Source organism: Caretta caretta, chromosome 5, assembly GCF_965140235.1.
Source record: "Caretta caretta isolate rCarCar2 chromosome 5, rCarCar1.hap1, whole genome shotgun sequence".
Lineage (NCBI taxonomy): Eukaryota > Metazoa > Chordata > Testudines > Cheloniidae > Caretta > Caretta caretta.
In genome coordinates this window covers 57197457-57221351 of record NC_134210.1, presented here as the reverse complement: position 1 = coordinate 57221351, position 23895 = coordinate 57197457, and the positions used below count along the sequence as shown (strand labels likewise).

The following is a 23895-nucleotide window of genomic DNA, read 5'->3' as shown; positions in this document are numbered from 1 at the left end:
ACAGAAGTCTTCCAAGACAATTACAATATATAAAATGTAGCCAATATGTTTGCTATAAAATCAGCCAGTACAAAGCATTTACTATTATGTTTCAGTTAGATCTGGTTGAAATTGACACTTGAAAAAAGTTGCAAAATCTTTCCCCTTATTTTGGTCCAGCTTTAATTACAACGTGTTTACAGTGGTCTGCTTCAAAAGGGAAGAAGGCAAAGTTATCTTCCCATCTTAACCAGCTTTGCTTTTGTGTCAAACAACTTAATGTGAGTGCTTTTAGCAATCAGCCATAATATTTTTATTACATGCTGTCATGCGGTTTTGCTGTTCTTGCATCATCTTGAATTTTTAACTCATGCTATATCTGGGACTCTCGCTGCATTTCCAATGCTCTTCTTCAAGTTCTTTATTTATGTATTTATTTTTAGTGCTCTTGAAAGATATGAGAATGACAGTCTGGAGACCAAAGACCTTGATTTGCAGAGCAGCTAACTGTGCAAGCTCTCCTATACTATCCTTCAACGCTGCCCTGGTGGGAACCCTTCTAGGAATGTGATCCAAACATTTACAGATATACCTACAGTAAGAGGTGTAAAGAGAATAAAGGAAACTGACATAAAGACAGACACAGAGACCTGAAAGGAGAGCAACGGAAAGGACCTGCAAGAAGAAGAAAAGAGGTAGTAGGCAGGAGCAGAGAGTGAAAAGATGTTGGAAGGAGGCAAAAGACAAAGAAATATTTCTCCTTGTTTTCTTTTAATTTTTACTAGTGGAATGTATTAGGTAAAATAAGTGACAGAAGGACCTTATATATCTCCTGAAACAGACACACAGGACACATGATGTAGTCTTGTATAAAGATTTAATTCACTTAAGTTTGAGCTAGCCACATTACACGTGAATGACAAAGCCATGAGTGACTTATATAGGGCACTGTGTATGAGTGCTACTGAAATCTTTACACTGCACCACACCATCTGGTATTCTGTATATTCAATCAACTATTATAAAAACCTATTTTAGGAATGTTTTACAGATATATTTGTACTACAAAAATAGACCCAATTAACATTTTTATACCTACATAGCCAAGTTTGTTAGATGACCATCAGTCCAACTATAGCAGGCTCAGAAACAGCCAGGAAAGCTTCTAAAAATGATGTAAGGTAACTTTTCTGGATCCAGAAGTTTGATGATGACTAGAAAATCTTACCTTAAGCTTTCCTAGGACTCAAACCATGTGCCAGCTCCCATTGGGAATCCATATTTTTCAATGATATACAACTCCTGTTTGGTAGAAACAGCCATGTGCTAAGATATCCAACATTACATTCATAATATTGTTCATAAAAGAAAATATGTTACTGTCTCCCAGGTGCATCCTTTTGGGAAGGTGTAAATCTGCAGGGGAAGGAGGAGGAAATGTTTCTCTAGCAGATTGGTTTTTTGTTTGTAAATGATGTCTATTTGGATTGTTAGAAAAGATCCTAGAGGAGATAGATCAGTGGGCAGCATGAAGGTGAGGTGATCAAAAGGGCATATTAAATTAATTTACCACATGGTTATTGTGGCATATAGGTATTTACTAGGTCAGGCATAGGCAATAAAGCAATGAGTCTACAGGCCTGAGGCTTGTAAAATAATAGCTTAGCTAAACAGGGATAAGCAGTTAACCAGGAATAACCCTAGATCATAAGTTATCCCAAAATAGACTGTACTGACTAAACTGCTGACTGGTAACCACAGATGCTAGTTTACACCAGCTTTAGATATTTTTAAGTTAGGAAAATAAGCAGATGTCTGTTCCCAAGAATGCCATGGTAATCAATGAACTATATGCTAATGACCTTGAGGTAAATTGACTAGTAATCTATGGGAGAAGAGCATCCCAACATTAGTAAGGTCAGGAAATACAAATAAGGAAAATACCCACTATACCTAATGCATATTCAGTATCAGTAGAACACATTATAAAAGTTGTATCCTAGCCTTTGTGCCTTGGAAGATGTAACTGTTGGAAGGACCAGGATGATGACCACTGGTGATGGTGATAAGGAAGATGAAGAGGAAGTGGAAGATAACGACTAACACTGCTGGTTGTTCAGGGGATGGTGTGAGTATATAAATGCTCAGACTCTCATTCTGTGTTATCTCTATCTACCTTGTTGGGTTGTAACTTTGCTAACTGAGTTAACAAAACTATCACAAAAACAAAGCGTTTTCCTAAGTGTGAGTGTTGCAACTGTGCATATTAGGGTTCCAAAGAGAACAGTAATTTTAATAATACTGGGCTTGATCTTGGGATGAGAACCTACTGAACATCAATCAAGTGTTAATGGGGAATTCTTAAGTAATCAAAATAATTAATACACAATTAATAGACAGGCAACATTATATATGTATAAATAAACACAGACACACATACATGAACACTCTTTCTGAAGAACTTCTGAGAAATTCTGGAGCTTCCCCATAAAGAAACAATTTATGTACATATTTTGGAGATTGAGGAGACCTGGGTTTATTCCTGTCTCTGTCACTGACTAGCTGTGATGTTATGGAGGTCACTTGGACGAGTAATGGGTTCTGTCACTGTCTGACCTGTTACCTTTTGTGTCTTAATGCTGTTGTCATAAATATAAAGGGAAGGGTAACCACCTTTCTGTATACAGTGCTATAAAATCCCTCCTGGCCAGAGGCAACATCCTGTTACCTGTAAAGGCTTAAGAAGCTCAGCTAACCTGGCTGGCACCTGACCCAAAAGACTAATAAGGGGACGAGATACTTTCAAATCTTGGGGGGTGGGGGCTTTTGTTTGTGCTCTTTGTTTACGGGGTTGTTCTCTCTTGGGACTGAGAGAGGCCAGACAGAAATCCATCTGCTCCAACCCATCCTAATCCAAGTCTCCAATATTGCAACCAGCATAGGTAAGCCAGGCAAGGCGGATTAGTTTATCTTTTGTTTTATGTGAATTTTCCCTGTTTTAAGAGGGAGGTTTATTCCTGTTTTCTGTAACTTTAAGATTTTGCCTAGAGGGGGAATCCTCTGTTTTGAATCTGAATACCCTGTAAAGTATTTTCCATCCCGATTTTAGAGAGATGATTTTTACCGTTTGTTTGTTTAAATAAAATCCTTCTTTTAAGAACCTGACTGATTTTTCCATTGTTCCAAGATCCAGGGGTTTGGGTCTTTGATGATTTTGTAACCAATTGGTTAGGATATTATTCTCAAGCCTCCCCAGGACAGGGGGTGTGTAGGGCTTGGGGGGCATATTTTGGGGGAAGAAGTCTCTAAGGGGTCTCTTTGCCTGTTCTTTATTTAAAATGCTTGGTGGTGGCAGCATACTGTTCAAGGACAAGGCAAAGTTTGTACCTTGGGGAGATTTTAACCTAAGTTGGTGAGAATAAGCTTAGGGGGTCTTTCATGGGGGTCCCCTCATCTGTACCCTAGAGTTCAAAGTGGGGAAGGAACCCTGACAGCTATGCTGCTATGGCTCAGAGCCCTGACACCAGTAACCACCCTACAAGTGACTTCCACCAGCCTAGTTATTTCTTGAAAGGTGACCTCAACAACTCTTCCAGTCCTGTGTCTTTCCAAATTTATTTACCCTAAGTTCTTAACTGTGAGACACTCAGACTTTTCCCCTCTGGTTCGTCCCCTGCAAAGGAGTGAAATCTGTCCCCCGCTATCAGTTCACTTTGGGACACAAACTCCATACAGTTTGCACAAGAGAGACCTGTTTGCCATAAAAATAAACAACGGTTTATTTAATAGAAGAATCACAGATTCAAAGATGAAATAGCACCAGGAAGCAAACACAAGTTACACGGGAAATAAACATAAAGATGCAACCTCCGGTCATTTACACATTAGATAAAAATCCCTTTTCTAATACAAGTTACCTATTGCCTTTGCTCAGTCTCCCAGCATGTCTCCTAGCTGTACCAGGGGATCCAGTATTCAAAGACAGCAGCTCCCAGCCCTGGCCTTCGAGACTATCCCTCTGTTCTGGACACCTTTCACTTCAAACCACTTTCCTTTTTTCTTTCCCTCCAACTTTGGTGGTTCAGGTTGGGGGAAATTTCCTCTTTTCTTAGGCCTGGCCTACACTAGAAAATTAGTTTGGCATAATTACATTGGTCAGGAGTGAAAAATCCAAAACCCTGAGTGGTGTAGTTCAGCCAACCTAAGTCCTTGTGTAGACAGCACTAGGTCAACAGAAGAATTCCAACCTAGCTACCACTTCTTGGGAGGGTGGCTTACCTGCACCAATGGAAGAATCCATCCCATGGGCATAGGTAGTGTCTACACTGAAGTGCTACAGCACTACAAGCCCTTAGTTTTCCTAGACAGGGGGTTTCTTTTTGGTTTCAAGTTGCTTCAATGTTCTCCCATTTAATGGCTCATTACTTGTGTTTTCCTAGTTGTACAATGCTAGGTGCTTGGAGCTGCACACCTCCCTGTTGTGAGGTGAAGCTAAATGTTGCAGTACAAATTATGAGCATGGTTTTAGATCTACACAAATACATGAATTCATACATGTACAGTCTGTGTACATATCCCTAAGCTTCTGACTGCTCGAAGCTGCGACTGGACAACAGGGGATGATCACTGGTTAATTGCCGTGTTCTGTTCATTCCCTCTGAAGCACATGCATTGGCCACTGTTGGAAGACAGGATACTGGGCCAGATGGACCATTAGTCTGACCCAGCATGGCCTTTCTTTATGTTCTTATAACCAGGGTTAAAATTACACTGCAAATGACATCTTGTCAGTGCTGATCCCTAGCTCATGGGTTCCTTCTCCACAACTAGCCCTTGAAAGCGGAAGCCAGAGACAGTTGTGCAACAGGTTTGAATTTGGCTCAGATGACTGAGGGAAGAGTGAGTTACCCCTGGGCAATGCTTGCTGGGTGGAAGAGACAGTGTTTAGACTCAGTGTGGCTACGTTCAGTCTAAGAAAAAAGGGTGAACTTAGGGGCTACTGCTGTCTAATATAACAGTCATTACTGCCAGCTAATATTGTGCAAAGTAAGCTGGTCATAATACAAAGTTGTCTCACTCCTCCTCCTTTCACCTGCCCTGCCTTTGCCAGACTTAAAGTGCTGGCCTGAACTCCTGCTCACTCAGTGCGCCAATGCAAGAGAGGGCCCAGGACGATACACTTAAGAGACCATGTGCGCTCTGTGATGGGGTGGATGTGTGTATAATGTTAGGAGTGTTGGTTAGGTTTATGTAGCCATTGAAAGCTGCAGCCATTAACTGAACTATTGTAGCACCACCCTGCTGAACTGGTACAGTTATAACAACTTAACCTATATTAATCTGTCGCATTTTCTATTGTCTGGTGCTAGAATAACTTTTAAGGAAAATTGTGTTTGGTTCTGGTCCGGGTGGTTTTTGCATATGTAAGATCCAATATTTATATTTTTGTTCCTGGAAGCAACTGAGGTACAGGAGGTGTATACAGTGCCTGTCCAGGTGGAGGCACCACCCACACTAAAGTCAGGGGACTATTGCAGAGGGGTGACTAGAGGATTTCCGCCTAACACTCCATCTCAGCTGGGACCTACAGGTTCTCCCTTGTCCTTAATGAAGCAAGGAACAGGTGAGAGTTGCCTGCTTTTGAGTGTTCTGGGAGGGGAGAGGCAGTCAGACAAGCTTTCATAAACTACCTTACTTGATACACATTTATAATACAATCACTTTGTATACAATCAGTTCATTTAATTGTTTATTATTTGACCCCCTGTTCTCCCCTTGGGATATCTGCACCCTGATTGTCTCACCACCCAAGTGACTTTAGGATGGGATTCAGTTTTCTCATCTGTAAAATGGGGGTAACAATACTTACTACTTGTCTAAAATGCTCTGACATTTAAGGATGAAAAATACTATAAGAGCTGGGTACCAATTAATTTTTGTTACTCTATTGTCTATCATTTTATATCCCTAATCTGCAAGGAGCTAGGGGTTTAACACCCATTGAAGTCAGTGAGAGTGCTCAGCTCCCAACAACTCCCATGAAGTACTCAACACCCTGCAGAGTCAGGCCCTACATTTTTAGGTACCAAATTAGAAAATCTCTTAAGTACACTTTATGCATCTGGTTAGTCTCAGTGACTTGGAAGGGAGTTAAAAACCTGGTTAAAGTTAAGTGCTCTTTTGGAATAGGGATGCTTTCCTGAATTGGAGCCTTAAAAACTACTAAAAGCATGTTATCTTCAAATGGACGTTCATGCCATTGGGCAGATGTGCATGTGGAAGGACATGTGTAGTGTTTTAAAAGTAGTTACTGTTTTTCTAAGCTTAACATATTAATGGGTTGCTTCATTTTCTCAAAATATCCAAATCAGGTAGGCCAAACCGCAGCCTCATAATTTCATAGCTGTAAATTGTTTAGATATGGGACTTAGTTGTCCATGTTGTCTTGAATTATGAAGGTCTTTCCACGTATCATGTGCAGGAAACTTATGTTAGAGATAGAAAAGATGTCTTACAGTTCATCTCTCAAATAATGTAGGATTGTTTTCTCTTGAACATTTTTGTTTGAGGACCTGCAGTTTTTGTGTAAAGTACCATAAAAGCTTTTAAAATGTAATAACCAACTTCCATTTATTTTGCACCTTGCTTTTAAAAATGGAGTTAATTTTGCATTGTAGAATTTATAAATAAGAAAAATTACTTTCTTTTTAACATTTTTCAGGACAACAAAATGTGCTCCTAGCTGAAACTCTGGATGCCAGGGAATGATCTTCTCTCAAAGCTTCCAGTTATCTCAAATTGTAATAAAGTGAGTAAATGTAACATTTTTTTTCTGATGTAAGATAACATTTTGGTTCCTATAAGTTAAAAGGTGCTACAATATTTTTAAAAGAAGATTGGAAAATATTTCTCTGCATTGTCATCTAATTGATTTTTGCATTTTAAAAAAGTAACAACATAATACTAAAGTGAGCCAAAAGGCCCCTATTACACAGTGCCCTACCACCCAAAAACATCTCCAATGTAGGTGTAATAGTGATATATTTTATACTGACAGAATGCCAGAGAAACTGTGTGTGTGTGGGGGAGGGGTTAAAAAAAAAACACACAGACACAAGATCAATAAAATACACCTTTGGTGCAGATGATGACAGTCTACAAGCAAACAACACACTGTACTACAGTGGCCAGAGGAGGGCATTTGGGCAAAGGATATAGGAGCAAACACTTTATCTTACAAATGTCTATACCATCTTGAATGCCCACCCAGCATAGAAAGGTCTTCAGTTTTTAGACTGTGGGAGATCTAACAAAACACGATTTAAAAACTCCCTAAATAAAGGTCTTCAAAACACACTTTTTTAATTCATTTTTGTTGCAATCTTTTTTTATTTATCTAAGACATGGATGATACATTCAATTTGTATAAATATTTCCATATGAATTTTATCAGATCCAAACAGTATTGGCTGAAATAGCTATGGAAGGATCTGTGATTGGGGAAATAACCATATAGTCAGTCCAAATGCTGAAGGGTAGGCCTAAAGGAAGTACCTAGCCCTAGTCATATGGATTTCAAAAAGTGTAGATTTGCTTGCAACTGCCCTGGTTTCCTGAAGAGCCATTATTATCTTGTATTGTGACAACACTTATACATTTTGAGTAAGGATTTTTCTCCCTTTTGGAAAAAGTACTATGAAAGGTCATTAAAACTAAGTTCAGATGTCAGTAAAGTTGTGACACAATCCATCAAGAGTTAAGCAGTTCAAAATTATGGTTGATACACAATCCTTGCCTCATTCTTATGAGCCTATATATTGTATGAATATGATATTAAGTTCCAAAAATATGATATAGTTATATAATGATATGTATCTCTATCCATAGATATATTGGTCCAGATTCTCATAAACACTCAGGCCCTTTTACATCACTGACGTCGGTAGTGTAAAAGAGCCCTAGAGTGTGAAGAAACTATTCTTACACTATCAAAGTGATGTGTTAATGAGAATCTGGCACTTATATGCAATGTAGTGGTAGCAGTGTCAGTCCCAGGATATTAAAGAGACAAGGTGGGTGAGGTAATATCTTTTTTTGGACCAACTTATGTTGGTGAGGGAGACAACGTGTCGAGCCAAACACAGCTCTTCTTCAGGTCTGGGACAGATACTCCCAGCTTCACAGAAAAATGCAAGGTGGAACAGACTGTTTAGCATAAGTAGTTAGCACATATTGTAAGGGCCCATTCAAGGTAGAATGGCCCATTCCAAACCCAAGGGGAGCTAGGGATTCTAGGATGGCTCCCCAATATGCCAACCTCTTCATGGGCCACCTTGAAGAATTTCTGGACAAATGCACCTAGGGTGACTAGATAGCAAGTGTAAAACATCGGGATGGGGGAGGGGTAATAGGTGCCTATATACAAAAAAGCCCCCCAAAATCGGGACTGTTCCTGTAAAATCAGGACATCTGGTCACCCTAAATGCACCATGAAACCAATGAGATACCTGAGATGTGTCAATGACATTTTCATTCTCTGGACACAACTTCAACAACCAGCACCTATGCAGTAAGCTCTCTCTGGAACATTCCCATGTGAGCATCAACTTCCTCACCACCAAGTCAGCTTCAACAATGGAGCCCTTCAGACAGCTATGTACAAAAAAACTCACAAATCACCACACCTACTTTCATAGATTTAGTAACCACCCTAAACACATCAAGAAATGTTATCTATAGCCAAGCCCTTACATACCACATAATATGTTATGAGGAGAAAGCCTGGGATATACACTTTAACACACTTAAAACTGCCTTTACCAACAACAAGAAAAGGAGTACACGTGGCATCTTAGAGACTAACAAATTTATTTGAGCATAAGCTTTCATGAGCTACAGCTCACTTCATTGGATGCATGTAGTGGAAAATACAGTGGGGAGATTTTATGTACACAGAGAACATGAAACAATGGGTGTTACCATACACACCATAACAAGAGTGATCAGGTAAGGGGAGCTATTAGCAGCAAGAGGGCAGGGGGGACCTTTTGTAGTGATAATCAAGGTGGGCCATTTCTAGCAGTTAACAAGAATGTCTGACGAACAGTGAGGGGTGGAAGGGGGGAAATAAACATGGGGAAATAGCTTTACTTTGTGTAATGACACATCCACTCCCAGTCTTTATTCAAGCCTAAGTTAATTGTATCCAGTTTGAAAATTAATTCCAATTCAGTAGTCTCTCTTTGGAATCTGTTTTTGAAGTTTTTTGGTTGAAGAATTGCCACTTTTAGGTCTGTAGTCGAGTGACCAAAGAGACTGAAGTGTTCTCCGACTGGTTTTTGAATGTTATAATTCTTGATGTCTGATTTGTGTCCATTTGTTCTTTTACGTAGAGACTGTCCAGTTTGGCCAATGTACATGGCAGAGGGGCATTGCTGGCACATGATGGCATATATCACATTGGTAGATGTGCAGGTGAACGAGCCTCTGATAGTGTGGCTGATGTGATTAGGCCCTAGGATGGTGTCCCCTGAATAGATATGTGGACACAGTTGGCAATGGGCTTTGTTGCAAGGATAGGTTCCTGGGTTAGTGTGTTTGTTGTGTGGTGTGTGGTTGCTGGTGAGTATTTGCTTCAGGTTGGGAGGCTGTCTGTAAGCAAGGACTGGCCTGTCTCCCAAGATCTGTGAGAGTGATGGGTCGTCCTTCAGGATAGGTTGTAGATCCTTGATGATGTGCTGGAGAGGTTTTAGTTGTGGGCTGAAGGTGATGGCTAGTGGCGTTCTGTTTTCTCTGTTGGGTCTGTCCTGTAGTAGGTAACTTCTGGATACTCTTCTGGCTCTGTCAATCTGTTTCTTCACTTCAACAGGTGGGTATTGTAGTTGTAAGAATGCTTAATAGAGATCTTGTAGGTGTTTGTCTCTGTCTGAGGGGTTGGAGCAAATGCGGCTGTATTGTAGAGCTTGGCTGTAGACAATGGATCGTGTGGTGTGGTCTGGATGAAAGCTGGAGGCTTGTAAGTAAGCATAGTGGGTCAGTAGGTTTCCGGTATAAGGTGGTGTTTATGTGACCATCACTTATTAGCACCGTTGACATAGTGTTGTCTGCACCGGGGCTTAGGTCAATATAGCTACATCACTCAAGGGGGTAATGTAGTTATACTAACATACATTACTAGTGTAGATCAAGCCTTAGCTGAATAGGAGTTAGGACAGATTGTTAAACAGAAAGGGTAATGCATGTTGGAGGTGGTCACTTGAAATGAAGTGGGCAATTGGGGGTTAGACTGTTATGCATAAAGGGTTTAAAGTGGACAGTTAAGGGTAACAGGCAGTCTGGTGTATTACAAACTGTTCAAACTGTTCAAAGTGTCCCTGTCCATGGTTTTTGTTGTCTAGCAGAGGTAGGAACTTAAATTCCCAGGCTTGCGGTGAAGGTGTCGTATAAATACTGCAAAAAGAAAAGGAGTACTTGTGGCACCTTAGAGACTAGCAAATTTATTTGAGCATAAACTTTCGTGAGCTCACAAAAGCTTATGCTCAAATAAATTTGCTAGTCTCTAAGGTGCCACAAGTACTCCTTTTCTTTTTGCGGATACAGACTAACACGGCTGCTACTCTGAAACCTATAAATACTGCAGTTACTCTAGGCACATTGCTGTAGATTTATATTTTGTTTGTAACTATCAGCTCCTAATTCAGCACCTAAGGGTAGGTTAGTCCAGGAGTTGTAAGGTGGGACTCCTCCGGCCTAGTGCCAGGGACACTCACCCCAGGCCCTCACCAGCCAGAGTTCATTCCCTTTGTCCATCTTGTTTGGACCCATGCACACAGCCCTCTTGTTTGCAGGCTGCTTCCAAATACCCACCTTTCCATGGTTACCCCTGAGCCCCTCCACAGCAACAGGCTACTTCTAGGCCTGGCTTTCAGCCTTTCAGAGTATGTCTTCACTGCAGCTAGGAGTGAGCCTCCCAGACACACTCACACTAGCAGGGCTCAAAGTACAGCACTGAAAAAAAGGCAGCCTGGAGTGGATATTGTGGCACTGGTGGAGGCTCAGGCTAGCTACCCGAGCTCAGACCCAGAGAACTGGGTGGGTCCAAGCTTGGGTGGCGAGTCCAAGCCTCTGCCAGTGCCACAACGTCCACACTGCTATTTTAATGCACTAGCTGGGAGTCTTGCTCCTAGTTGCAGTGTAGACATGCCCTCAATCCCAGCTCTTCAGCTGACCTGCTTTCTTTCTGAAATCAGTTTCCGGACTGCTGTCTCTGGCCTACTGTTCCTGCTTTTAAGCAGCCTTCAACTCTACCCTGAGAGCTGGTCTACACTGGGAGCTTACATCAGTTTAGCTATGCCTCTCAGGGCTGTGAAAAATCCACACCTCTGAGCGGTGTTGTTAAGCTGACCTTACCCCTGGTGTAGACAGCGCTAGGTTGACAGAAGAATTCTGCCATCAACTTAGCTGCCACCTGTCAGGGAGGTGGATTACCTATGCGGATGGGAGAACCCTTTCTGTCAACATAGGTAATGTCTACTGAAGCACTCCTGTGGCGCAGCTGCAGCTGTATCTTGAGCCTGGTCCATTTTGATCTTGGGTGGTACTTCCCTTTCCTGTATTCCGGAGGTTATGAAGTTCTCTGCTGACTGGCAGTTGCTCTAGGGTTTAACATTTCACCCAGTAATGTTACTTATCACTTTTCAAAACCTATTTTCTAACAAACTTCTTTGGCTGTTAGAGGCTATTTAGAGGCACAATTCTTGATTATAGAAGATAGGCCCCAGAGCTTATCTTGTGATTTCCAGTGTAAATTCCCACCTATGTGTGTGGCAATGCCTATTCTCAATTATATGAAATGATGACCTAGAACTATATTCTGAGCTGATAATTTCCTAGCACGGGTGGCTTGTGTTGTAACCATTTTACTTAAGCAGAGTATTTTTGCATACCAATTTGGTATTGTAATATATGTGCCGGATTCTGATCTCACACCATTTTATTCACCTGTGTAATTCAGTTGACTTCTGTAGAGTTCATCCTGATTTATGGTAGTGTGAGATCAGAATCCAGCCCAGAGTGTGAAGATTCAGTGCTAGATGAATACCAACATTTTCATATAAAGATATTCTGGATTTCTCATACCACAAGAGGAAAAGTTCCTGAGCCTTTTGTGTGCGTGCATGTATGTGTGATTTTCTTTAGCATATACTCTCCATATACAACTCTAATCCGAGCTCAAACAAAGCTATTTGATAAACTATATTACTCTATTGAAAACACGTAGAAAAAGTTGCATTTTACCTCAAGGAGAAAGAAAAAGAGAATAAATTATTTCCTTTAGGAGATCACAACATGATGTAGAAAACAAGAAAATAAACTTAAACGGTGTTGTAATCCCCAAAGAAAAACCTGCAGTAATACTGTGCTCACAGCAGATAGTTCACAAATATGTAAATCATTTTATCTATAAATAACTCAAGATTACAAGAAACTGTCCTCAACCTGATTTCAATGGGTTTATTCTAACTTAAATAAACATGGCTATTGGAAAACAGAATTATGGCAGGGTAGGGGTCTACCTCCATAAAATCTCTATTAGCTGTGTCGATTTGAAAGGATTCTTTTGGAAAGAAAGAAGAAGAAGAAGGGAAAAGAGAAAGAAAAGAAGATTGTTGCTCTGTCTGGGAGTGGAGAAACAAAGATGGAGAGAGGGGCTGTGCATCATGCCTACTCTTGTAACTTCAGCATTGTCATATTTAAGCATTACTGTATGAAAAGGGTGCATATTATACATACTCCTCAACTCAGCTTAGACTGATTCTCTGGAAGACTTCTGAGTATTTTATTAAAACAATGTTTGATAATATAATTTATCTTTCTAGGCATTTATATTACTCTCATTGCCATGATATCTGAGCACTTGGTATCCCTGTTATATTTTCCCAGTTATAGCCTCAACTGGATACTTGATTATATAGCAATGGAGACCATTACTTGTAAACTGCTGTACTTCCTGTAGCTAATCAGCTGGAATGTGTGGAGGTGTGAAGCCCATTGCATTCAGTAACAGCCTGCACAGCTACCTCTGCACCCCTTGCCGGAGAAAATGCTCCACAAGAGGCAAGTGCTTTGGATTATGTGAGGTGGCAAGTGGACAGGCCTGAATGGAGGGTATACATATTCTAGCTCCCCATCCCCTAAAATGTGTTTGTGCAGCAAGTGATCTGACTGTATGGCATTCACTTCTCATCTGGACCATCACAGATGGATCATCGCATACTTGCTTTACGGCCAGCATTGTGCTATGCCCCCAGAAGAGGTCTCTATTACACACAAGTTATGCAATGGAAGGAAATTACTGTTCCCAGATTACCAGAGTTGCTGCCTACAGTGCACTGCACACAGGAAAAGCTTGCCAATGACACCAGCATAATGCAACTTACATTGTATTGGGAACCATAACAGCTGGTTGTACTTCAACAAATTGATACCATACATATAATGGGACCTGATAGCAATTGACAGCTGCATTTACATATAAAATGGGCAAGTGAGGGGACAACTGAGTCTACTAGTTTGCCCACATTTCCTGTCAATGCAGTTCTGAAAAACCATTGGCTTGTGCCTCTGGCCGTGCACCATATGTCATTGTAACTGGCAATGGTTTACACTGGGGGCAGTTGCTAACCTGTGAACCTTTACTCTCCCACAGGTGACTGTCTATTCCTCATATGCTACAGGAGTTGGTCACTACCCCTCAGCAGCTGGACTCTTCCACTGATGCCCCGACGGCCCCCACCATGAGTGCAACAGCTGTATAGGTGACCGGGACTTCCCTATGAATTATGGAATCTGACTTACCCTGATATTCTGAATGGTGTGAGCAGTGTGGAGCAAATGTTTCCAGAATCTCCTCTATACCTGTTTGGCCTTGTGTCAGTAGTACTCAGCACCTCCTTCCACCAGTGCCCACAGTGCAGTTATCAGTCATTGTGGACCGCACCACTTCTGTACTTCGATTTTGATTTTCAGGCACCAAGTCCTATCATCACAATCATAATTCTACAACCGTTTAATGCACATGACATGCCAGAGTATACAGTAAATCACTGAGTAGGTTTGTGTATCCTTCCCTATTCACTGAAATCAGGAAACAAACATTCTTCCTCCCTCCCCCAGCCCGCCACAAATATGGATCAGATCTGAATTGTCCAGAGCAGGAGATTTTGTGCTAGACTATGAGGGAGCAGGGAGCATCATGACTTTGAAATCTCGAATCCTGTATTTATCCACAGGTGAAGTACAGTGCATACAGCCAAAATGTAAGTTCCTTTATACTGATGAGTTTCTTTTCTTCTGCTAATTTCAGCTGCAACCTACGAGAGACTCTTCCTTAGACTAAAAAAGTAAATACGTAAAAGTACAGTTGTTATGCTTTAATGCCGCAAGTAGAACTATTGTTAGATTAAGTGTGGAATTGGGTGAAGGTGGCCATAAACTTATGCTCGCTAGAATACACTTTGTGGCTCACTAAGAACTAATCTGAGTCCACTGGGTTCATTTCAGTTAAGTTCTTATTTTAAACTAATGGTGCTCAACACTGGCGCCTAAGCTGTACTCCTGATTTTATCCAGTTGGAACACTGAGGCATGCAAGAAGCAGTAATAATTTCTGCACAGAAATCTACTTGTATAGCCTGGTGCTGCCCTAGCTCTGCTTCCATATTGTCTGACATGGCCCCCAAACTCCTGTGTCGCCCCGGTCACAGTGTGTATCAGGGAGGGCTTTTGCAAACACAGAGAAAGGGAGAACCATGTTGCAGAGTTACCACTCCTCAATTCTGTGAATTAGGTCTTCTGTTGGCATGGATTTCTGCTCTTTGGCTTGCTTTGGTGCCATGCAGTGCAAGGGGGAACATAGGTGAAACAGAAATACTGAAGCCACAAGTATGTCTAGAAGTTTTGTACCCAAGAATGAGATGTTCTCTTGGCAGGCATGCTGAAGAGCCTCGCTAACTACTACAATATGTGACTCCACATGCTACTTCATAAATTGCACTGCCATACCTGTAATGAACTGGTAAAGTCAAAAAGGGTGTGGCCTAATGAAAGGTGCAAGGAGCCAGAGCAAAGCCCAAATGCTATGGTCACTGTCCTTGATAATCAAAGATAGAAAACAGATACTAAGTTAATACGGCTATTAACTTGATACAAGCAAAATGTGGCATCTCAGTGACCAAAGAAAATAGTTTCAGAGTGTACCTAAGAAAAAACAGGGCTATTTGCAAATGGTGAAGGGTATGGGGTTGGAAAGTTCACTGCAGATTTCCATATGCTGGGGCCCGCTACTACAGATTTTTCCAGACTGTGTGCAGTAGAGTCTCCTAACCTGCTCATGCTATCGAGGAGGTTTTAAAAAAGAACCTCTTCATTGGATGTTTCTAGCCATGATGACTTCAGATTATTAGAAATGTTTTCCCCATCATGATTAAGTACATATTAAACTATACAGTAGTCACTTCCCTTCAGATATTAGCCCTGTCTGCACCTTTTTTTTTTCTAAACAAAATTCAAGCAAGTGGCCCCCAGTGCTCAGGGTTATTAGAACATGCCTAATTTCAGATCTATATTAGGTTTAGTAAGTGAAAAACTGAGCAGTTTGTGCTATTAATTACAGTGTAAACATTTCATAAATATTCCTGCTTTTTATCCTTTGCCCTTTTCAAAAATGAAAGGTTGTAATCTACATGCAAGATAGTTCCTAATTGCCTCTTCACAAAACCTGCTTGTTTTATTTATTTCCTATCTTCTTTTGGGAAGAGGTGGAGTATATGAAAAGAGAGCAACATTTCTACCCTAATCTACATTTCTCTAATAAGAAAGACGTACACCAGAACCACAGCCACTACACAGGGTTCTTATTCATCAGCCTTACGACCTTAACTGCTAATTCTACCAAACTGCATTTTAATTATAAGACGTGTGTGTGTGTGTGTGTGTTATATATTAGTACAATAAGTGTGCATGTATATTATACTATTTATTAGTATGAGTGCACTTTTGCACATGCACTTACACTAATAAATAGTATAATTGTGTCTACATATAAAGTACTATTATTTATTTGTATAATTGTGTGTGTGTGTATTAGATACACAAAGCATTTGATTATTATCCTGATGCTGATAAGAGGTTTTTATAGCAAAGTAGGGTTGCAGGAATGGTTATGTGTGGGATCCATATGCAGCTTCAAGTCATACATTCAGAGAGGACAATAAAGCAGGGAAAAAACAGCTGATACACAAAAGGGACCGTCTAGACAGTGCCCCATCAGTCTGGCTAAATTTGGTGCTGGCATTCCCAATGGGATTGTAATATAATTGTGCTGGTGTCTGCGTTCATTCCCCCTGTCAAACACCATCCCAAATATACATCCTTTATTTTCAAATACAACAGGCCCAAATTGTACCACTATATGGAAGCAGCTTTGAAACTACCAAAAGAAAATATAGCCTGATATGCAGCAAAACAGTTCTTTATTTTCTGGGAGGAAGCTCACATTATTCCTTAATCCCAAATGAACTTGATTTCCAACTCAATTTATAACTATTTTGATTAAGACTCTGGAACTAATTTGAAATAAAAATAAAAAACAAACATTCTTAATACAATGTACCTTTGCATGCTATAGAGCAAAGACATCCTTTCTCCTTTTTTACGTTTGTTAACCTCTCAAAGAAAATTCAACAGAAACTCAGAGATGTGAAAGTGTAATGATGGCTATGGATCATAAATTCTAATGAAGGAAAAAAATCTAATGAAAAAAGAAAAGTGATAATAAGCAAAAGCATGGAAAAAATGTAAATGATGTCATTTCACCACCTCATAGTTAAAAGAAACAAGAGGTTCCCCCCGAATTGCTATAAAAAGACACAATCTTATTTATTTCATTTTTAAATCTTCAAGATACATTTTTTGGAAAGTAAAAGTTATGTCTATTTATTGGAAACATTTACGCACATATTTTGCCAAAATCTGGAAATTAGTGGTAGACAGTAGTATTACATCAAGGGAACTGTAGACTTTAAATAAGGAAATTCAAAATTAAGAAGAACATTGTATGATTACTATACACACCAGATGCAAAAGCACTTAAAATCTAAAAAGCAAAGGGTGGGCGGGGGGGAAGAGGGAAGCTTTATTTCTTGGAAAGAAAAAATACTGAATATTTTTGAGATTTCAACATGTTATATTCACAGCTGTGTTTTCTTTGCTCTTTACTCAAAACTGCCTTTACTTGTTTGATATTAATGTGACTGGGACATGATTTTAGGGCTTTAAAATAAATATTAGACTGTGTACAAGAAGTATGTGATGTTAAAAACATAAAGATATCCATTAATATTGCATATCTAAGGTCTGAACATGCTGCAGTTGAGGTAAATGGTAAATTTCCAGTTGACTTCAATAGACCCTGTGTCCCCATGATCATTTCACTAATGTTGTAAGCAAATAATCTACCACTGTCCCCGCATCTTTCAGCAGCTCTGATCAGTGTAGCCAGCAATCGGGTGTATGTCAGAAAACTAAAGGATGGGGATCCAAAATCAATACCTCTAACACTCTGTAAAGTTTGAACCAGGGAAACTTTAGGCTCAGCAACCTTAGTCAACACAATGAGTCAAAAACACAGATGAAAACTAAAATAACCAGATTTGGGGTGTGAGAAGGAGAAAGGAATTTGCCCCAGGATTATCAAGGATGCACTGTAAGCAATATACTGATCCCCAACTCAGACAATACAAGGGAAGAACAAAAATTACGCATAAAGAACCACACAGACTAAAGGGAGATATCTGAAAGGACAAAAATCAAGTGTAGATTTAATTTTGAAGTCACTAGCCCAGTTGGAAGCCATGGATTAGCCTGTTTAAATTTGAGGGGAGGAGGTGGGAAAAATGTAAATAGTGATTTCAGTATTTTTTCCCCTCTGAAATAGCTCTTTTCATTTAGCTTTATATGAAATAGAAGCATGATTTGCAATAAGAGTCCTGTATTAATGTATTTGTGTAGCTGGGTTTACTCCTTCGGAGCTGCAGTGGTGAAAACTGAAGTAAAGGCATTTCTTGTCTCCTTTGAGATCAATCAGTATTGCAAAATCTGAATTTCATACATGTTTTTCATACTATTGAATAAAGTCCTACAAGGCCTCTTAGGTTTTAATTTTAATTGGCTTAAAATGAGTGTATGTGTGATAGGTCTTTTTTCAGCAAACAAATTTACTTTGGAAGAGAGAGAGGGAGTGTGTGTGTCTATATATGTATGTATGTATAAAGAGTGGTAAATGGCCAGGTGGCTATATGACTGTTGTTGTGTGTGATGGAGTTCCTTGTGTGGGGAAAAGGGGAGGTGTGGCATATGGGAACTTTGTGGCGGTGTAATTGCTTCAGTTATGGCTGGACCCGAGTTTTTTGTTGTGTCTGTTTGGGAGGGCTGGGGAGGCTGGTGTAAACAGTCGGGAATTTCAGGTTCAGGTTGGAGTCCAGAGAAAGGGATTGCTGCTGCTTGTGAATTTCCCTTTCTGATCTCCACAGTGGTGGCTACATCGCAGTTCAAGGGGGACTCGAAAGGTTCTCTCTGCAGCTGCCCCTCACACACTTGAATGAAAGAGAGCTTTTTTCGGGAGGGGGGAAATCTGTGAATACCTTGCCCAATAAGAGATGAGGCATATTGAAAACTATATTAAATTACCCTGATTAACAATTTAGCCACGAACAGGGGAGCTTTGGGAGATCTCTATAGGCAGGGCTGGGGGCTATTCATGCCAGTAGCTAAGAGGTCGAAAGGTTTCTGAAGTTCACAGGCTCAGAGCCTTTGTTATGCTAACAGACAATCTCAAATCAGCTGCCTAGTGGAGTGTGAAATATAAATGATTCCTTGAGAACTTCCAATAAGTTGTCACTCTTGCTCTCCAAATACCAGGACAGGCTGCTAATTTCTAGCAAGCCCTTTTGCAGCATCGCCAGCCCTAAATGAATGCCTTTGTAGTTCAAATAATCTTTTCATGGGAGCTGTCCTATCATAATAGCCCAAATGCATCATGGTTTTGACTATTTAAATGAAAATCAGGACTTTTCTGTGCTTGACTTTTCCCGAGTTGCGCGGTGTTTTGGAAGGGTGGCAGCAATTCGCATACACAACAAGGTAGCACCCACTGCAGGGGGCCCAGGACATAAATAACAGGCTATATACGCTGGGAGTTACTGAGAATCAACCCCTCGGCCCTAGCCCGAACAAAGCCCAGGACAAGATTTACGTGTCTCCCCAGACTCTCTAGCTATTTTCCTCTCTCTTAGCCGGAAAAAATGATTTAGGTCTAATTTAGGGGACTTTATGCCAAACGGCTTTTTTACAGCTTTCGAGAGTTCAGCACGATCATCTTACAAACAAACTTGTTTTGTTAGCTCTCTGCATTGCAACTGAGGTTCTTTGGTGGGGAAGGTGCATCACCTGAAAAGACCTGTGTCTTTTTTTTTTTTTTTTTTTGTAAGTGGTGAGACAATCAGATAAGCGATCTGAATTTAGTTGAGACTATTTGGGGCGTGGAGTCGGAATATGAACAGATTCGGAGAAATATGCATATCCATTCTACAGAACATTAATACTAATACCATTAAAAGGAAGAGAATGAGTTAATTATCCTTATACATACAAGGAAATTAATCCGTTGTAGGGTGTTCTGTTCCTATTCAAGAAAGAAAGGAGGAGAGCCTGCCACATGAATTAATACCATCGCTGATGAATAAAAAGCAAGCTCATAAGGTACTACAAAGTTTGACACATTTACAAGAACACTGCACAACAATCTCTAGAACAACAGTAAAATTAGTGTTTGGAGACAAAAAAAGTTGAAGGATTTCTCTTTGTATATTCATACTGTGTTAGAAGATGTAATAGGACACAGTAAGAGTAGTAATTAAAGAGTTTTGTCTAGATCCATACTCCCTCCGTGTCTGGTACTGTTGAAGTAGAGTGACTTTTTCGTGCCATAACGAAATAAGATGAAATATAGATGTGAAACGTATTTATTCTAATTCCACATTCACTAGAAATTAAACAAACCATTTCCCCATGGTTAAGTGTCATTAGAGTATGGTCCATATCAAAGCAGACTCAGAGGGACTATCTGATAAGTAAAAGTGTAAAAAATCACTTTTGTCTATTACACTATTAATACACACTAGAAAGTGGTTTCTTGGGGGAAGTATCGTTGTTTCCCTCCTAATCCTCATTTATTTTTCCTCCTGGAAATAGATCTCTGCAATTACCATCTGCAAAAGCTTTCTAAAAATCCCCCCGAAATAGAAGGAACAAAAGTTTGGTTTATGTTCCCCGGAGGATGGAAAGTAGACTTTGTGTGCATATTATTATTCTGAAAACTCCAAAGTCACGAATTATCTGGGTTCTCAGAGTTATTAATAACACTTAGCACTTCGACAGAGCTTTGCATTTACAAAGGGCTGAACAAACAAACACTAATTAGTGCTGCTATTTTGTTTTGCTTTTCAAACCTAGTTTTTAGAAAGAAGAATGAAAAATTAATTTCCAATATATTTTTGCAGGTCTCCAAACAACCCCCCGCTACTTTTCATGCTACTTCTTACAGTTTATTTGTAGATTGCCAATAATCAATACGCTCTATGGCTATTTATACTGAACCAAAGTGTCTGCATGTTAAATGACTGTAGCACTGACTACATTTTTTCCATTGATGAATATGTCCACCTGGTATTTCTCACACGTTTACTGGTATAACTTTGAGGTAGTATTTCTGGTTTTCGTCTTTAACAAAAAGATATCAGTGAATACAGAATTTTTGTTTATGAAGGCAGAAGGTAACACTTGATCATATCTTAATTTACATAGGAACCAGTATTCTTTTAGAATATTTTTCTTTTTGCAGTTGATATCTTTAACCTATGTCCAAAATTAAAAGTATAATAGTTGAAATATAAAGTTGGAATTGGAAGTAAGTATACTTTTTACTAAAATATGATCTCAATAAAGTCTATATTCATAGCACTCATGCTGATCAGTGCCAACGCCGGACGTATTAACAATCAAAACAATAACTAATTAATCCAGCAATAGGTATCATAAAATCAGAAACCCCAAAGTTAATTTGGAAATGGGAGCATGCAGCAGATTTCCTATTTATTGAGTGGTATATCTGCATATTAGTTTGCAGACAAATTAATCTTGTTCCTAAGAATAAAATTTTGCTTACATTTGCTTTTTGTAAATCCGTTACAACACAGATCCTTACAATGCAAAAATGATGTTTCATTCATATGTATGAGTAAATATCAAGACAGACGTAGTTTTCTTGTAACCACTAGACAGTGATTGCTTGAAGTACCAAAGGGGAATGCAACTTTTCCTCTAGCATAAGGAATGATGTAAATATATTTTTATATATCATGTATTATCTTCAAGACTAATTAAGGTGAAAGGCAATATCATAGCCAAAGAAAGGCTGACTGGAAAAGAACTAAGGATAAAAAGTACAAGATGACACCCACAAGATGGCTGCCTTTTCATTCTTTCCCTATGATTATAGTCCAATTTCTACAGGAAAATCAATCTAAACTATTCTTTAGGAATATATTATTCTTTTGCAAATCAGATAGAGGAACTAGAGCTGTTCCCCTTCCCCCCCCAAATCCCTGCAAGTAATGATAAAAATTATTAAATACATTTAGGTATATATAAATACAAGTGCACATTACATATGTATATGACAGTAGCAATGCCTACTGTACCTGTCAGTCATCATACCGATATATACGAGTCTATACGTGTGTACGTATGACACACAGTTCAACAGAAAAACACGCCAAGAAGAGATCCTGACTTCATTTTGCAGTGCACAAGGAAAGACGTGGGCAACATTACACCATTCTTTTCTTTTAAAAGCTTATAAAATAGATTGTTAAAATAATATATCTGAGAATTTAAAAATATGTATCGAATGGCTCTTTCATTAAGATTGCTGAGATTTGGGATTCCAGACATGATCTGATTAACTCGTCTCGCCTTGACCAAACCTACAATTATTTTAAATTGTCTATAAAAAAAATTCTCTGATATTCAGAGCTTAGTTTGTAGGTATGATCTACATTTATGATTATTAATAAAAACAAAACATGACAATATCATCAGATTCTGCCCAGCGAGCTAAGATAAAAAGAAGACTGAATATAAAATGTAAATAGTTTGGGTTTCAGCCCATTCAGCAAAACTGTTAGGTTACAAGGTTACTATGTGGGCTGAAACTACAGACTAAGAACAAAGCAAATGGTTCAGTTTCAATAGGAAATATAATAAAACCCCCTTTATCTAAAAGCCATCAGGGACAAGCACTCAATACAAGCTAACAAGCAGGAACTGATAAGATAACATTTATATGAGGTCAGAAGTCAAATGCCAGTCAAAGGCTTTTAACCTCTTGGGTCATAAACAGGAATAGTTAAAACACATAGATAGTTATTTATTGGATTTTAAGGGTACCTGATCATTATTAGTGGACAACGCGATGATTAAGCTAATTGGGATTTATAGAAGAACTTTGCAATCGTTAACATAAAATGGAAAGCCCCTCGTCTATCATTCTTTTTTTTTAATTCCCCTTTGTCTCTCATAAATCTATAGATCAAAGCAAACAGATGACCAAAAGGATAAACATTGTTTCAAAACAGAAGCACAGTCAATCCAAGACTTGTCTAAAGATTCAATGGACTAAATATTTACAGTCAACAGACATAAGAGAACAATAAACAGCCTCTCGATTGTGGTGTTAATGCCACTGTTCACCCCCCCTCCCCAGTTCACTAAAAGAAGAAGACATAATTGAAATATAAAAATGGGGTTTCCTTCAGAATAACATCTTTTTAGCAAAAAAAATTTATTTTTACAGTTATTATTTTATTACATATAAAATTCAGCTAGATTTAAAATGGCTTATTTATACGTTTTCTTCTAATCTAACCAGGGAATAGTCATTCTTTCTTTAGTGTCCTAGTTATTTTTGTTTCCTATTGCAGGCTCAATTCCCCAAAATCTATAATTTACATACATTTATGTTTAAACTTGCATTTTGAAGGTAACATTTTTTTAAAATTAGCAATGAAATATAAAATCTATCTATATATCTAGAGAAAGAAACAGGATCTGTCCTGAGGCCTTTCTAGGCCCACTGTTTCTTTAAACAGACATCACAATACACTAGGCGAACATTGTGGATTTAAAATGCTTTTAAATATTTATCAGAAGTATTTTATCACCATATTCAAATGACACCTGGAGAGCACTCACCTTTATTGACAATCTCTGTTCTGAAAGTCCATTTGCTTCACCAAAGCCCCCCAAGCAGAACAACAAGGACTAACCGTTTTCATTCAGTTAATGTTTAGTAAAAAACCAAGCAACCTTAATCAGCATGCTGATTGCATCGTCAACTAACAAATAATTTACTACTCTGAGCATTGCATTCCATTAAAAGCTCATTAAATTTTCTGTTCTCCAATGGGAGCTTTAGCTTTTGAACTGCAAGCTTTTGCTCCGAATTATCACTTATTCAGTTTTTGCAAAATGTTTTTTCAAAGCATAGGTGAGAATTTCAATACCTACATACACTAAATTCCTGGGGAAACATACCTCAGTTTTTTCTTTATAATATACGCTCAACAATCTTGTGGGGAAGAAAACCCTACTTTGTTAGAATCTAACACATCCAGTTTAACTTTGATGAAACATCTTCCTGTTATGAAGAAGAGTAGTGAGTGATTTAAGTGTGTGTAGGTTTTGAACACAGAAGGAAAACTGTACAAAAGGATTTTTATCTTATAAATCTGAAATGATT

The 23895-nt window shown here is 39.1% G+C and overlaps 1 long non-coding RNA gene across 1 annotated transcript in view; it reads right to left on the bottom strand.

Moving 5' to 3' along the window:
- The window catches only part of LOC125637224 (uncharacterized), a 30098-nt gene extending 6589 nt beyond the window's left edge, over positions 1–23509 (bottom strand). Inside the window, exon 1 of the long non-coding RNA XR_012668465.1 lies at positions 23349–23509. This is a non-coding gene — a long non-coding RNA (uncharacterized LOC125637224). The remainder of the gene's footprint in view (positions 1–23348) is intronic.
- Positions 23510–23895: the final 386 nt, after the last annotated feature.